At 30.7% G+C, this 15,095-nt stretch overlaps 1 pseudogene; it reads right to left on the minus strand.

Annotated features, from left to right (window-relative positions):
* Positions 1-821: 821 nt before the first annotated feature.
* Positions 822-4,334, minus strand: LOC105113909 (metal transporter Nramp3-like; annotated as a pseudogene).
* Between the last annotated feature and the right edge of the window lie 10,761 nt (positions 4,335-15,095).

A 15,095-nucleotide genomic window follows, 5' to 3' on the forward strand; every position in this document is an offset into this window, starting at 1 on the left:
TAATTGTAGCTAACCGACAATTTTATTTCTCCGTCATTACATAGGGAATCTCTTTTTTATATCTCTCTAATCAAGAGCTGAAACATAAATAAAATAAATTTATGTATTGAAGAGAAAATTTTAAAATGACCATGTATTTTTTTTATGTTTGGCATTCGAGTTCTTTTTAAAAAAATATTTTTTTTAACACAATTTTAAACTTAATTTCATGCAATTAGGTTATAAAAGGACTCAATAAAAAAATTGAAGGATAGAAATTAAAAAAATGATGAAAATTTGAAAAAAGGAAAAAAACCTCACTGGTCATGAACAGGGAAGCTCCATGACAAAACGCAAATGTTTTAGTAATTTGCTTGCCAAATCAAACTTGAAATTTGGGTCTTGTATGAATTAAAAAAATTATTAATTTTTAAAACAAAAATAAGAATTTATTGATTTTGTGTTTCCAGTTTACCATCTATTTTTTAATATTTTTAAAAAGAGTCTGTAAAGCCTATGCAAGTGAAGTATGACTTTCCATCACAGTCACAAGTTGTCATAATTACATTATTAGAGGAAGTTGTTTTAATTAAGTTTAGTTTTACTTATGGTGAAATAAACAGTCTATGAAGTAGTAGCAACCCATGTATCCAGAGCTACCCTTCTTACCTCAAAATAGGGCAGCAGTTCTCCGATACTATTACCAGGATTGCCTATACCCGATTACTACAAAGAGGTAGCATCTTTGCACATGCTTTGCTTTCTTTCCACAAGCAACATGCATCTATCATCTGTATGTTCTATCATTTCAATGGAGAAAAGGTAATGGGGCAAGGAGGATGTAGGAGTTGATAAATAAAAATCAAATACCAAAAATGCACTTGAGATCTGATGTCATCGCGTAGCAATTCAAGCTGATATGGTTTGAGTACAAATTGAATTACAGTGACAAAACTTTGATGTTATCCCCCCCGTTTAGTTTGAAAAGCATTCTCTGTTAGCAGGCCTGTTCTTCCAGTCCTCTGTATAGAACAAAAATAATGGACAAGATCTATAATACAAAAAGAACCACCATGTTTTTTTCTTCTTTTTTCCAACAGCACCAAAATACTACCAGTGGCTTTGAGTATATTTTTTACACAGCTAAACTGGAAAGATGTACGCTCTTCTTAAACAGGTGAAGTTATTCCTCTGCATCCCAAATTTGGCAGCCATCTAATGGATCGCTGGCAACAGAAACTGCATGCTTCAAATATTCTATATGTTTAGGAGGGACAGTACCAAGTGGAAATGGTAACTTCCCTAGAAATGAGATAAATTGTAAACGTAACATATGCTCCTGTAAAAGCGCATACCACAGTGATAAACACTACTCCAGTTACTTCATTGGAGAAAAAGTCAAGCAAAAGGTAACCATTGATTAGCATCACCAAGGCAGCTACAAACCAAGAAACCATCTGAAAAGGGGGTAAAAAGGTTCAAATAATGCATCATTTCTTTGTAATAAATAGGTGACAGAAAATAGATCACTCAGTAACACGAACCACTACTTAACAGCAGGATATGATTGCAAGTGTGTGACATGAATGAAGGTAGAAATCCATATTTTTTCACCATCCTCATGAACAAACTATTTAATGATATATAGTTGACAGGGTATGATCACTAGTAAGGGTCACTGGTATAACATGGTTGATGCAACAGTCTACGTGAGTTGCATGCATCTAAGAGATGCTCAGGGCAAAAGGTCCAGATACAGAAAATCCTCAGCAGTAAACATCGACATGACTATCAGTGCTAGACGTGATTCTCAATTCTAGGCATGCACAAAACTATTTTCCCTTAGAGAGCAGTCATTTAACAACATCAACCATGATTATAAGCATCTCTTCACTCACACTAAAGCTAATTCAATGACATGTAAAAGATTTGTAATAAATCATTTTTTCTTGGTTGCCTGGAGTTCATCTATCAGACACAATTTCAAACATCAATTTAATTTCAAAAACACACAATGTCGCAAGATTTTCACTTTACAGTAAATTGTATTCTCGGAGAACTACACAAGTCACAAGATATGGTTACACGAACTTCCAAACAAATTGAAAATGGCAATTGCTTCCTTGATTCAATCTACTGTCACCAATTTAACAGGTTACCTTGAGTTTAATGACAGAAACATTGGACAACAGAGTTACAGAAGAGTAGTCGACATACCTTAAGAATGGGGCCAACTGTGAAAGTGCCCATGATTTGCTCCTTAGAGACCAAGCAAAGAAGAGGGATGAGTGCAAAAGGAATCTGAATAGACTGAAGCATATTTAGCCATTCATTCAGAACATCTAGTGAGTCTTCAGAAGTATCAAAAACAAGTGCAACAATTATAGTTGGGACGATAGCACAGCTTCGAGTAATCAATGCCCTCAGCCATTTCTTTAACCCCAAGTTCAGGAAACCTCCCATGATAAACTGCCCTGCATAAGTGCCAGTAATGGTGCTACTTTGGCCAGCTGCTAATAACCCAATACCCCAGATGTATAAAATTGGGACAAATCCACCCCCGTATTTTTCCTGAAGATATTGTCCTGCATTTACAAGGCCAATACTATTGGCCAGTTCTGTCCTGTGGAAACCTTTAGCAAACACGGTTGTCACAAACAAATTGTTCATGAATGATATTGCAAGGGCAGCAGTTGACTCTATGGAGTAGTATCTGAGAGCTTCTTGAACCCGGCCTTTCTTATTGTGGTCAATCTCCCTTGACTGTACAAGAGCAGAATGCAAGAACACATTGTGAGGCATGATAATGCAACCCACAACTCCAACTGCCTGTTTTATTGTTTTGGAGCTAAGTTTTGGAATTAAGATGCCTGTAATAGAGAACCCAATTAACTGTCTCCTAGATACAAAGCAGTACTATAGTCGGACAAATGAAGAGAAACAAGAGAAACTGGAGCCTGTAAATTGAAATTTTTAGCCACGCAAGACATTACTCACCCAGAAAAAGTTCGGGGGCACTGGGTTTTGCATCAGCAAACATGCACGCAAATGTCACTGCCATTATTCCAATGAGAATCCCAAAAGCAGCCTCCAATTTCCTCACACCGTAGTTCTCAAGAAATAGGAAGATAAAGCTGTATTGACTCAAGAAATGGGCTGCATCACCATAATGAACTGAGCTTTTCTACAAGCAAATTAACACATATTCTGCTTGATTGTTGTGAATAGGGGAAAAACAAGAGGGGGATTCTTTCTCCAGTCTCCTGGAATCAATCTATGGCATACACAGCGATTTTACATATATCCAACTCCAGGCCACACCAGTGGTCGATCAATTGCTTGTCCTCTTAACTTACTGATAGCTTATATGATATACTTCTCTAAGAACAATCTCTAATCGATGAAAATCACAGATTTAGTGCTTGAAAAGTTGAACCCTTCAACTTAAAAAGTCGAAAAAAATAGAATAGACAAAAATCCAAACATATTTGCAGAAAGACAACAAAGCCTGAAACTTAAGATCACAAAATTGGATTAAATCTAACGGTCAAACTCAAAAACCAAAGAATACAAAAAGAAATAGAAACTCCAAATAAAAAAGTCATCAGCTTGATGGACAGAATCACTTAAAAAAAAAAAACAGAACACCAAAACCAAAAAAGAAATGACCGAAAACCAATTCAAACGAAATGATATAAAAAAAAGAAGAAGAATTACCAATCGGAGGCAGTAATAATAACACCAGCCCACAAAGGCAAAACCCCATTACTCAAAATCTGAATAGCAATAGCACTCCCAATAACTTCTTGTATATCACCACCAACAAAAGCCAACCCAGCCATAATCCACAAAATCATTCGAGCCCAAGTTGGTTACTCTTCTCTCCATAGCTCAGCCAAATGCCTTCCTGTAGCCACTCCAAGCCTCGCTGACAGCAACTGCACCAACAAACCCATAGCAGTAGCCCATAAGAGAAGTCAAAGCAAAGAATATCCTGCAATTGCACCAGCCTGAAGATCCCCTTCCAAATTGCCAGGGTCCAAAAAAGCAATGCACATTAAAAACCCAGGACCAGTGAACAACCATAATTTTCTCCATGAAAATGACGGCACCACCGTTGAGCCACCACTTTCGGTGTCATAATCAAATCCCAAACGAAAGGACTTTCCCGTTAGAATCATAAGCTGTTTCTTCTTGGTCTTCTAATAAAGGTTGGGGGTCTTCTTCTGGTAAAGGCATTGGTTTTTGAGTAAGAAGGTCTACCGTTAATGTCTGATTTAAGATAATTTGTGCCTTTTTTGTTTATTTTCCTTTTTTCGAGGTTGGAGGAAGAAGAGACACGCATGTTGACTGTTGCATAGCATATTGATATTAGTTGTTTTTCACGTAATTTTTATATAAAAATATTAAAAAAATATTTTTTTATTTTTTTAGATTTTAAAAATAAATCTAAACATACAGGCTATTTTTATATATATATTTACATAAAAAAAATTAAAATGTAAATTAAAACATTATCTAAATATTAATTAAATAAATCAATAATTATCTATATAAATAAAAACACATTATTAATAATAACTAAAATAAAAATAAAAATTTAAGAGATAGATATATATTAAAATATTTGATCTTGTAAAATAAAATATTTACTCATATTTAATAAATTTACTTATTAAAATTAATAAAATATAATAATAACATAAACATATATGAAATTGAGTAAATAAAAAAATATATTATACAAAGTCAGACATGTAAGAAATATCATTTCAAAATAACTATTTTTTATATAAAATAAATTTTATTTGTATAAAATTAAAAAAATTCTTCACAAATTAAATACAAAACAAAACAATTGTTTTCTTAAAATTTCTATAAAAAAAAGGTTTACAAAACTTGTAGTCTAGATCGTGAGACTGCATAAACCAATAGAAAAAACATTGAAGATATCCATAAAATTATTTTTTTATAAAAAAATAATATAAAATTATAAAAAAAATAAAAAAATATGATCCTTAATCTATTAGCTCTTAAAAATCGTGTTCTATATCATTAAATCATAAACATAACAAGTAAAAAAAAACATAAAACTCAATTACAAACAAATTAGATGTCTAAAAATAAAACCAAGAAAAAGCTCAATCACGTAAAAAAAATGTAATCAAAATAAATATGGTGAAAATAAAAATAAAATAAATAATTAGAGGGCATTAAAAAATTTTAAATTGAAGGGTTAAATTGAAAAGAAAACAACTATAACAAAAAAAAATCAAAAAATGAGGGCTAAATTGAAAAAAAACATAAACTTTAATTAAATAATGAAATTAAAAACAAATAAAATTTTAATGAAAAAGCTAAGAAAAAAAATCAAAAATCAAAAAAATAAAGAGTGTATAGAAAAAAATAAGATATGACAAATTATAATTTAAGAACTAAATTAAAAACATTAAAAACTTTTCTTGAAGGGCCAAAGATGAATATAAATAATAAAAAACATAAGAATTAAAATTAAAAAAGAAAAAGAGACAAACATGCACTTTCTCTAGTAAAGAAAGAGAAAAATGAAGAAAACAAGAAATGACCATTAGTGACAAACTGCCCATCATTCACCATCATGCTTCACACTAGGAGGAAGAGGATGCAGTAACGCTTCCAAAAACATAAAGAAAGGACAAGTTTGATTATTAGATTGTGTTATACATATCGCTCAAAAGGCACCTGTCCGCTAATACATATTGAAACATCCCAAAAATTTAAATCACAATTTTATGATTATTTATTCAAAATTACTAATTTTGAAACAGTGTAATTTTTTTTTTAAAAAAAAATTCAGTTCAGTCTCCTTTTTATTATCAATATTAAGTCATCGGTTTAATAATTTCTCAACCTGCAAGATCATTCACAATGCATATCCTATCATACAAGACTTTCATAACTCAATCATAATATTAGCTTTCCCTTTTAATTTCTTTGGTAGAATTAATATTTTGATATTACATTGAACAAATATTTAAATCTAATTAGTCCATCACATAAATCATTTTCTTGTAGGAAATAAATATGGTTAAATAAGTATACAATAAGACTATAAACCAAGTTAACAAAGACAACTTTATTGAATTACATCATTCATAGTTAAATAAGTTTTTTTTTTAGCTCAAGATAGGTTTTTAATTATGTGTTTACATTCTCCTCTCCTAAAAGAAAAAATTTTCCTCAAAATCCGAACCCCCATATATGAATCCATAAACAATTTGGGCTATTTATTCTTCATTTATGATTTTTTTTTTCTAAGTCACCTATTTGATCTAAGAGTTTCTTCATAATATTTTTATCATCAAAATCCTCTTGCTTCTAAGTTCCTTCTTACTATGGTCTAACACTTTCTCCAACCTTTACTCAAATGTCAAATCTTCATCGATTTCCAGGGGAATTTGTGACAGAACCTAAGGTAGATCCACTTCGGTCTTTCTTAGTAAGAAGACATAATACATGTCATGGATTTTAGTCAGATGTGAAGGCAAAGCCAATTTGTAAGCCATATATTCAACTTTTTAGGCGATTTCAAAAGGTCCAATATATCTTGGTAGTAATTTTTCTTTCATGTTAAATTATAATATATGTTTCCAAGAGGTAACCTTTAAAAATGCATTATACCTAACATGGAATTCAAGAGTTCTTCTTCTGTTATGTATATAGCTCTTTTGCCTATCTTGATCCACTTATATCCTTTCTTTATGGTCTTTATCTTTGTTGAGGTATCAACTCTAACCCTAATAGTTTTCTATCCCCTATTTCTTCCCAGCATTTGAGTGTTCAATAGCTTCTACCATATAAAGCTTTATAGGGAGTCATTCCCATTGTAGCCTAATTGTTGTTATTATATATGAATTCTACTAGGGGTAGGTGATCTTCCTAATTACTACCAATCTCCAATATACAAGCCCTCAATAAATCTTTCAATAAATGAATTATTCTCTCAGATTATCTATCAGTCTAAGGATGATAAGCCGTACTTAAATTCAACCTCGTTCTTAGAGCTTGTTGAACATTTCGCTATAATCAAGAGGTAAACCTAAGATCTCGATCCGAAACTATTGATATGGGTACTCCATGTAGCCTCACCATTCCATTCTTATACAACTTTGCTAATTTATCCATTAAATCTGTTGTCTTCGTTAGCAAGAAGAGTGCAGACTTAGTTAATCGATCCAATATGATCCACACAACATCGCTGCCCTCTTTTCCTCTTGGATAACTGATTAGTTCTTAAATGTGTATTTTTATCAAGGTTTTATATCATCATTTTGCACTTAAAGTATCAATAACTCCTTAACTAAAGCATGATTTATAATAATAAGTCTGATACCAGAAGATACCTTTAATTTATAGTAAATGTTCATCCTAAATGCAGGCCTATTATATAAATGAAAGGATTGATTGATGAGTTGAAGTACTAGAATTGAAAGGATAAAGAGATGGCCAAACTTAGAAAAGAGATGTTGGTTTAGTTCAAACTAAAACACTGTTCGGTAATTGGATCATAACTGGAGTTGTAGAAATTAGATTTAGGTCTGCTTTATATGGATAGAAAGCTAAGATATAGGTCTAAAACTTTTATGGGAAGGCAAGCTCAATTATGCTGTTTGGAAGTCCAAATCTTAGTAGCAATATAGACGTCTGAATATGTCTTGCAGCCTAGATACTGTTTAGTATTCATCTCATATCTCGAGTTCTAGAAGTCCAAATGACCTCACTTATTTTTTCCTGAAAAGCTAAGATAATTTTCTAAATTTGGTTCAAATTCTAATGTTATCAATGATATTTTGTTTAGACAAGAAGAGAAGAATTTTCACTAAGTCAAGATGTGGCTACCCCCTCAACAACTAGTCATCAAATCAATAGTTCAAATTTTGGCTTATAAAAGAAGGTATTTGCGATGCATTTAGAAATCTTGATTTTCATATCAAAATCATGCTCTTGCTCTTTTTTTATTATAATGCTTAAGTTTTACTTATATTAATCTCTTATCTATGCTTCTAATTTCCTTTTCTTTACTTAGTTAACTTATATCAAATTTTTTTTCTAGAAAGTTGAGATAATTTCCTAGAACTTTCATGTTTTCAAGTGGTTTTAATTCTGACATTATCAATGATGTTTTGGGTAGACAATAAAAGATAAGGATTGTCACCAAGTAAAGAGTTGGCCACCCACTCATCAATTAGTCATCAAATCAATAATTTCTAATTTTGGCCTATAAAAGGAGGCATTTGTCATGCATTTAGACATCTTGGTCTCCAGATCAAGATCATGCTCTTGCTTTCTCTCTTTGTATTTTTATAATGCTTAAGTTTTATTTTCATTCATATCTTGTTTATACCTTTCAATTCATTTCCTTTACTTAGTTAACTTTTATCTTATTTATATTCTTATTTTGTTTTTTTTTTTTCTTTCATTATTTTTATCTTATTTATGTTCTTATTTTGTTTATTTTTTTTTCTTTCTTTCATTATGTTTAGTTAAGTTTATTATGTCAAGGTGAAAAGGTTATACTAATGGTGTAAGAATAAGTATAGTGTAAACTTAACATGGACGTTAATGTTTGATACTAACATATTTTATATTTGTTATCTTGTTCACTCTTTAATACTTTCCTTATTAAATGAATAATCTAAATTTATGTTGTATAACACTTGGTACAACAAATACTTAGCACTTTCATAGCTCATATTGTATGGTATAACCAACACCTAAGCTATGAAAGGAACTTGATTTGTTGTTAACATAAGTTATAATCATGAATTCCTAACGAGATTTATAAGTATTAGCATTAATCGAATAAGATAACTAATGTAATCATATTAAAAATTTATAATCTGATTAGAACCTCCTTTGTGTATGGTTTCCGATTGAATAATAAGAGTTTATACTATATTTGTTTGACATACCATTAATGGATTCTCTAACCTTGACATTTCTTGTGACCATTGTTTAATCATTATATTAATCTTTCATCTCAAAGTTCTCATTAACTTCTTTATTATTATTATTATTATTATTATTATTACTACTACTACTAATACTATTACTACTGCTACTACTACTATTATTATTGTTGTTGTTGTTGTTGTTGTATTATTGTTATCTATAATTTATACAATTAACCTCCCTATGGTTTGACCCGGGTCTTGCTGGATTATTTATTACTTCGATGCTCCTACACTTGGGAGAAGACATCAATCTTTTAGTCGTGTCGGGTAACAATTGGAAAAACAATTAGAGACATTATTGAAAAAACAATTGGGGGTCATCCTTAAAGCTTTAGCACAAAGGGATATCATTGGAAAAATAATTGGAGAGGAATTACAGGTTTCCACAATGTCTATTCGAATGAATGCAATGTTTAACCATGTTAATGACTTCATTGCTTTACCAGGTGGTATGGGTATATTGGAAGAGATCTTTCATATCTCCTATTTGGCCCAACTGTACATTCACCATAAGCCCATAGGTCTGTTAAATATTAATGGTTATTATGATAAGTTGTTGTCGTTTCTTGATCATGCTGTGAAACAAGAATTTCTAACATCTTCGACACGACAAATCATAATCTATGATGCTACTTCTAAACAATTAATTGACCAACTACAATCTTTCATTTCTATAATTGATCTTGCAATAAGTCGCATAAATTGGTCATCTAAGAAAAGCCGTAAAAAGCTTAGATTGGATTTGAGCCTTCATTTATAAATCTTTATGTATTTGGGTTTTATTATTGTGTTTATTGTTTTTTATATTTATTTAAGTGTGTTTCAGGTTTGTCAATATTTGTTATTTCAGGTGATGTCTTCCATACTCCATCTTTCTATTTTAGGATATTGAGGACAATGTCTCGTTTTGGTTGGGGGGAGAGGGTAGTAGTTGAAATAAATTAACTAACTGTGTTTTTTATTTCATAAAGCATGTTCAAAAATTTTTGTTACTAGTACGGCAGAATAAAAGAGCTCTTTTGTTAAAGTCACTCTTGAGACGCATCTTAGTAATCATTCTTAACAAGGTCTATCATAATACTTCTTGAAATATTCAGGTTTATAAATTCTTACATTGCTATCACATAATTATGCTCATATACTCATTTAACATATATTCTTAAACCTCAAATTTCATACACACACTTTAACATATAATTATAGGTTGCATATTGCATTATTATATTATTTATGTTCTTTTATTAAAGGTAACAACTAAGAGAAAGGGATAGTTTATAATTTATGAATAAAAAAAACAAAAAAAACAACAAAAGAGCAAAAAAAAAAAAGAATAATAATATAAACGTAGATAAGTTTGGTTTCATAACCTCCCTAATCTAAGCAATTAAGTCTGAAGGGGTGTTTTAACACCTAATACCCTAAAGTCAACTGACTTGGGAGCTATTGGTTGAACGCTTATTACATGGGTTGAGGAAAAAAGCTTAAGGGAATCAAATATTGCACTATTTACATATTAGTATCTGCAATCTGAGTTATTAAGCTCGTAGGGGTGTCTCAACACCTAATGCCCTAAGACTAACTGGTCTGAGAGTCGTTAGCCGAAAGCTCAATACATGGGTTAAAGATGCATTGTGTTTTAAGTTACATGTCTATATATTTTTTTAAAAAAAAATCTCAACCCAATGAAGTTAACCTTAAACATTAGAACAAAAATTTTGTTTTCTTCCAAGTAAATCCCTATAACTATGTGTTGATATATTGAGCACAAAAAAAAATTTCTTAATATCTTGTTTAAGAGTTATTGAGTAGATATATAAATTTAATGAGAGTTTGTTTATCTGAATAAATTAATGGAAGTTGAATGACGAAAACCTTGCTTTGTGGAATTTGCAATTGTTTTTCTATTTTAACGCTTTGATTACTAGTGACTAGTAATAAGCTGGTTGAGGGGTGTGATTAGTACTTAAAAGTGCATTTTTATGAAGGTTTTATATCATTATTTTGCATTCGAAGTATCAATAACTCCTTAACTAAAGCATGTTTTATAATAACATATCTAATAATATAAGATACCTTTAATTTGTTGTAAATGTTCACTTTAAATGCAAGTCTATCACATAAATAAAAGGATTGATTGATGAGTTTAAGAACTGAAATTGAATGGATAAAGAGATAGCCAAACTTAGAAAAGAGATGTCAATGGAGTCCAAATTGGAACACTGTTTGGTAATTGGGTCATATCTGGAGTTGTAGATCTTGAATTTAGGTATAATTTATATGGATGAAAAGGTAAGATATAGGCCTACAACTTTCATGTGGAATTCTAGTGTTAAAAAGGTCATTTTCAAGTCTAAATTGTAGCAACAATGAAAAAGTTTGAATATGTCCTGTAGCCCAAACATTGTTTAGTGTTTAGCCCATATCTAGAGTTCTAAAAGTCTAAATTAACTCCATTTTATTTTTTAGAAAGCTAAGACAATTTCCTACAACTTTCATGTTTTCAAGTGATTCCAATTCTGACGTTATCAATTACGTTTTGGACAGACAAGAGATGATAAGGATTGTCACTAAGTCAAGAGTTGGCCACCCACTCATCAATTAGTGATCAAATCAATAGTTCTCAATTTTGGCCTATAGAAGGAGGCATTTGCCATGCATTTAGGCATCTTGATCTCCAGATCAAAATAATGTTGTTGCTTTCTCTTTTTGTATTTTTTGTAATGCTTACTTAAGTTTTATTTTCATTAATATCTTGTTTATGCCTTTCAATTCCTTTCTTTTATTTAATTAACTTTTATCTTATTTATATTCTTATTTTGTTTATTTATTTTTCTTTCTTTCATTATGTTTAGTTAAGTTTATTATGTCAAGGTGAAAAGGTTATATTAATGGTATAAGAATAAGTATAGTGTAAACTTAACATGGCCTTTAATGTTTGATACTAACATTTTTTATATTTGATATCTTGTTCACTCTTTAATACTTTGTTTGTTAAATGACTAATCTAGATTTATGTTGTATAACACTTAGTACAATAAATACTTAGCACTTTCATAGCTCATATTGTATGGTATAATCAATACCTGAGCTATGAAAGGAACTTAATTTGTTGTTAACATAAGTTATAATCATGAATTCCTGACGAGATTTATAAATATTAGCATTAATCGAATAAGATCATTGTTTAATCATTATATTAATCTTTCATCTCAAAGCTCTCATCAACTTCTTTATTATTATTATTACTACTACTACTAGTATTATTACTATTATTGTTTTTGTTTTTGTTGTTACTATTGTTGTTGTTTATAATTTATATAATTAATTTTTTTGTGGTTCGACCCTGGTCTTCCGAGTTATTTATTACTTTAACAACCTACACTTATGAGAAGAAATCAATCTTTTGGTTGTGTCAAGTTTTTAGCGCCGTTGTGGGGGAGGTAAGTTCTTATACAAATTATAGTATTTATTTTATTTTCTTTTTTCACTTTTCTTGTATATAACTTTTTTTTCTTTTCTTTTGTTTGTTCTTCTTTTGTTTTCTTTTTTTTTAAATTTTATTCTTACACGTGCGTAAGAGTGTGGTCACATATATTAAGTGGTAGACTTTGTAGGGTATCCTCATTATTTTCAGAAAATATGGCCAAAGAAGATAATCAATCACTTTATAATGAGAATAACCATGTTAAAACACTTAGAGACCACATGAATTCCATAAAAATAAGTGCACCATTATGCATAGTTCTTTCTTTTGATGCATCTCATTTTAATTTTAAGCCAAACATTATTCAACTTTTACCTTTTTTTCATGGCTTAGATTTAGAAAATTCATACTTACATTTAAAAGAATTTGAGGAGGTCTGTAACACCTATAATGACTAAAATTGTAGTATGAACACTATCAGATTAAAGTTTTTTCCTTTTTCATTAAAAGATAAAGCTAAAATATGGCTACGAAATTTGATCCATTCATGCTTGAGATGAAATGCAACAACAGTTTTTAAAGAAGTTTTTTCCATCTCACAGAACAAACTCTTTCAAAAGACAAATCACCACTTTCACTCAAAAACCAGGAGAAACATTTTACCAATGTTAGGATAAGTATCGAGACTTGCTTAATATTTGCCCTCATCATGGTTTTGAAACATGGAGATTGGTTTTATATTTTTATAAAGGCTTAACACCTAAAAATAGGCAAATGATTGAGTTGATATGCAATGAAACCTTTAAAGATAAAGACATTAATGAAGCCATGGAGTACCTAGACTTACTAGCTGAAAATGCTCAAAATTAGGACACTACATGCACGTATGAGACTCCAAGTAAAATCCAACCTCATACATCTAATGGAGGTATGTGTAACCTTAGAGAAAATCATGACCTTCAAGTTAAGTTTGCATCTTTAGCTAAAAAAGTTAAGGCACTAAAATTAAAAAAAAGTGGTCAATTAAAATCTATTCAAGACATTGCGTGTCAAATCTGTGAAACAAATGAACACTCAACCAATGACTGTCTAACCTTTAAGGAATGTCTCTATGAATAAGCTCATGCTTTAAACAGTTTTCAAAAGCCCAATCATAACCCATACTTGCAAACATTCAACCCTGGTTGGAGAAATCACCCAAATTTCAATTGGAAGAGTGACAACGCACAAACTTCACAACCACAGTTTCAAACATACCATAATTTCTAAAATTCTCATGGATATGCACCTCCTTATACTCCACCTCTTAAATGAAATTTTGAGGAAACTTTGTATGTATTTATTGAAAAGCAAGAGACAATCAACACTCAACTTGCTCAAAGCATAACAGATTTTAAAGATGCTCTTACAAAATTCACATCTACTCTCAGTTTTCAAGAGAAAGGTAAGTTTCCATCTCAACCACAGCAAAATCTCAAAGGGCAATACAATGCAAATGCAAGTAGTTCTGGAAGTCAACACATGGATCAAGTCAAATCAGACATCACTCTTCATAGTGATAAGGTTATTCAAAAATCAATTCTTGAACCTTATAAGAAAAATGATGAATTAATCTTTGAGGGTAAGGAAGGGGTTAAATCTAAACATTGTAAAGAAAAGACTGATTCCCCATCAACACTTCTATTTTCTCATGCCATGACCAAACACGAAGAAATCAAGGATGAATAAGGCACTAAAAATATTAATGTGGATCTTTTATCAAGAGTGACAATAGATTCGATATGCAACATCACGCCAATCGATGATTACTTTCCTAACAAATCTTACTTTCTCTTAGTTCAATGCCTTGGTTTGCTAAAAAAAATCAATTTTCTTACTTTAGGATTTTTGCAAGCTCACTAGAGTACCGAAGATAAAAGAAAATTTTTTAGTGACGTGCAAATTTTTTATTAGAATGACCCTTACTTATTCAATTATTGTCCTAATCAAATATTTCAAAGATGCATTCCTGATAATGAGGTAAGTAGTGTCATTAAATTTTGTCACTCTAAGGCACTTGTGGGATATTTCTCGTAAAAAAAGAGGACTGTAGAAATCTCTCAAAGTGGATTTTACTAGCCCACCATGTTTAAGGACTCATATGCATTTCGCAAAACCTGTGAAAATTGTCAAAAAGTGAGATTTATTTCAAAACACATAGAGTCTTTAGATAATCTTCTATTGACTTTTAAGTCTCATCATAGTGAAGATAAGCATCCTACAATTCATGACTTATGAACCCATTTCATAAAGAACATGCTTGGCATAGTCTTGAGAATTTGACTAAAAAAGACCCTGTTTGCCAGTTTTTAAGAAAACTGGATGGAAAGCCTATCTCCGACCTATAGAGGGCGTTTAACCCGTTCTTGAATGTAAAACCAAAGGAAGATATGAGTCATAATCACAACTACTTGTACATAAACATGCTTTTTTAAAAATAAATAAATAGAGAGTATGTATGTAAGAGACTCTAGCTGGCCTACACATAGGTGGTATGATTGCCTTTTTAATTTCTCATCTTTAAAATCCCCTCTTCGTTCCTTTCATTTCTACTCAACCTATCTATTCAAGAAATTTAAAAGTATGTAAAAATGGCAAGTTCCTCAAGCTCCTCAAGTCATCAAATAAGAAATATTTGTGTTTTCGATGGATCTAGTCCT

This window comes from Populus euphratica, unplaced genomic scaffold (genome assembly GCF_000495115.2).
Source record: "Populus euphratica unplaced genomic scaffold, PopEup_1.0 scaffold465.1, whole genome shotgun sequence".
NCBI classification, from domain to species: domain Eukaryota; kingdom Viridiplantae; phylum Streptophyta; class Magnoliopsida; order Malpighiales; family Salicaceae; genus Populus; species Populus euphratica.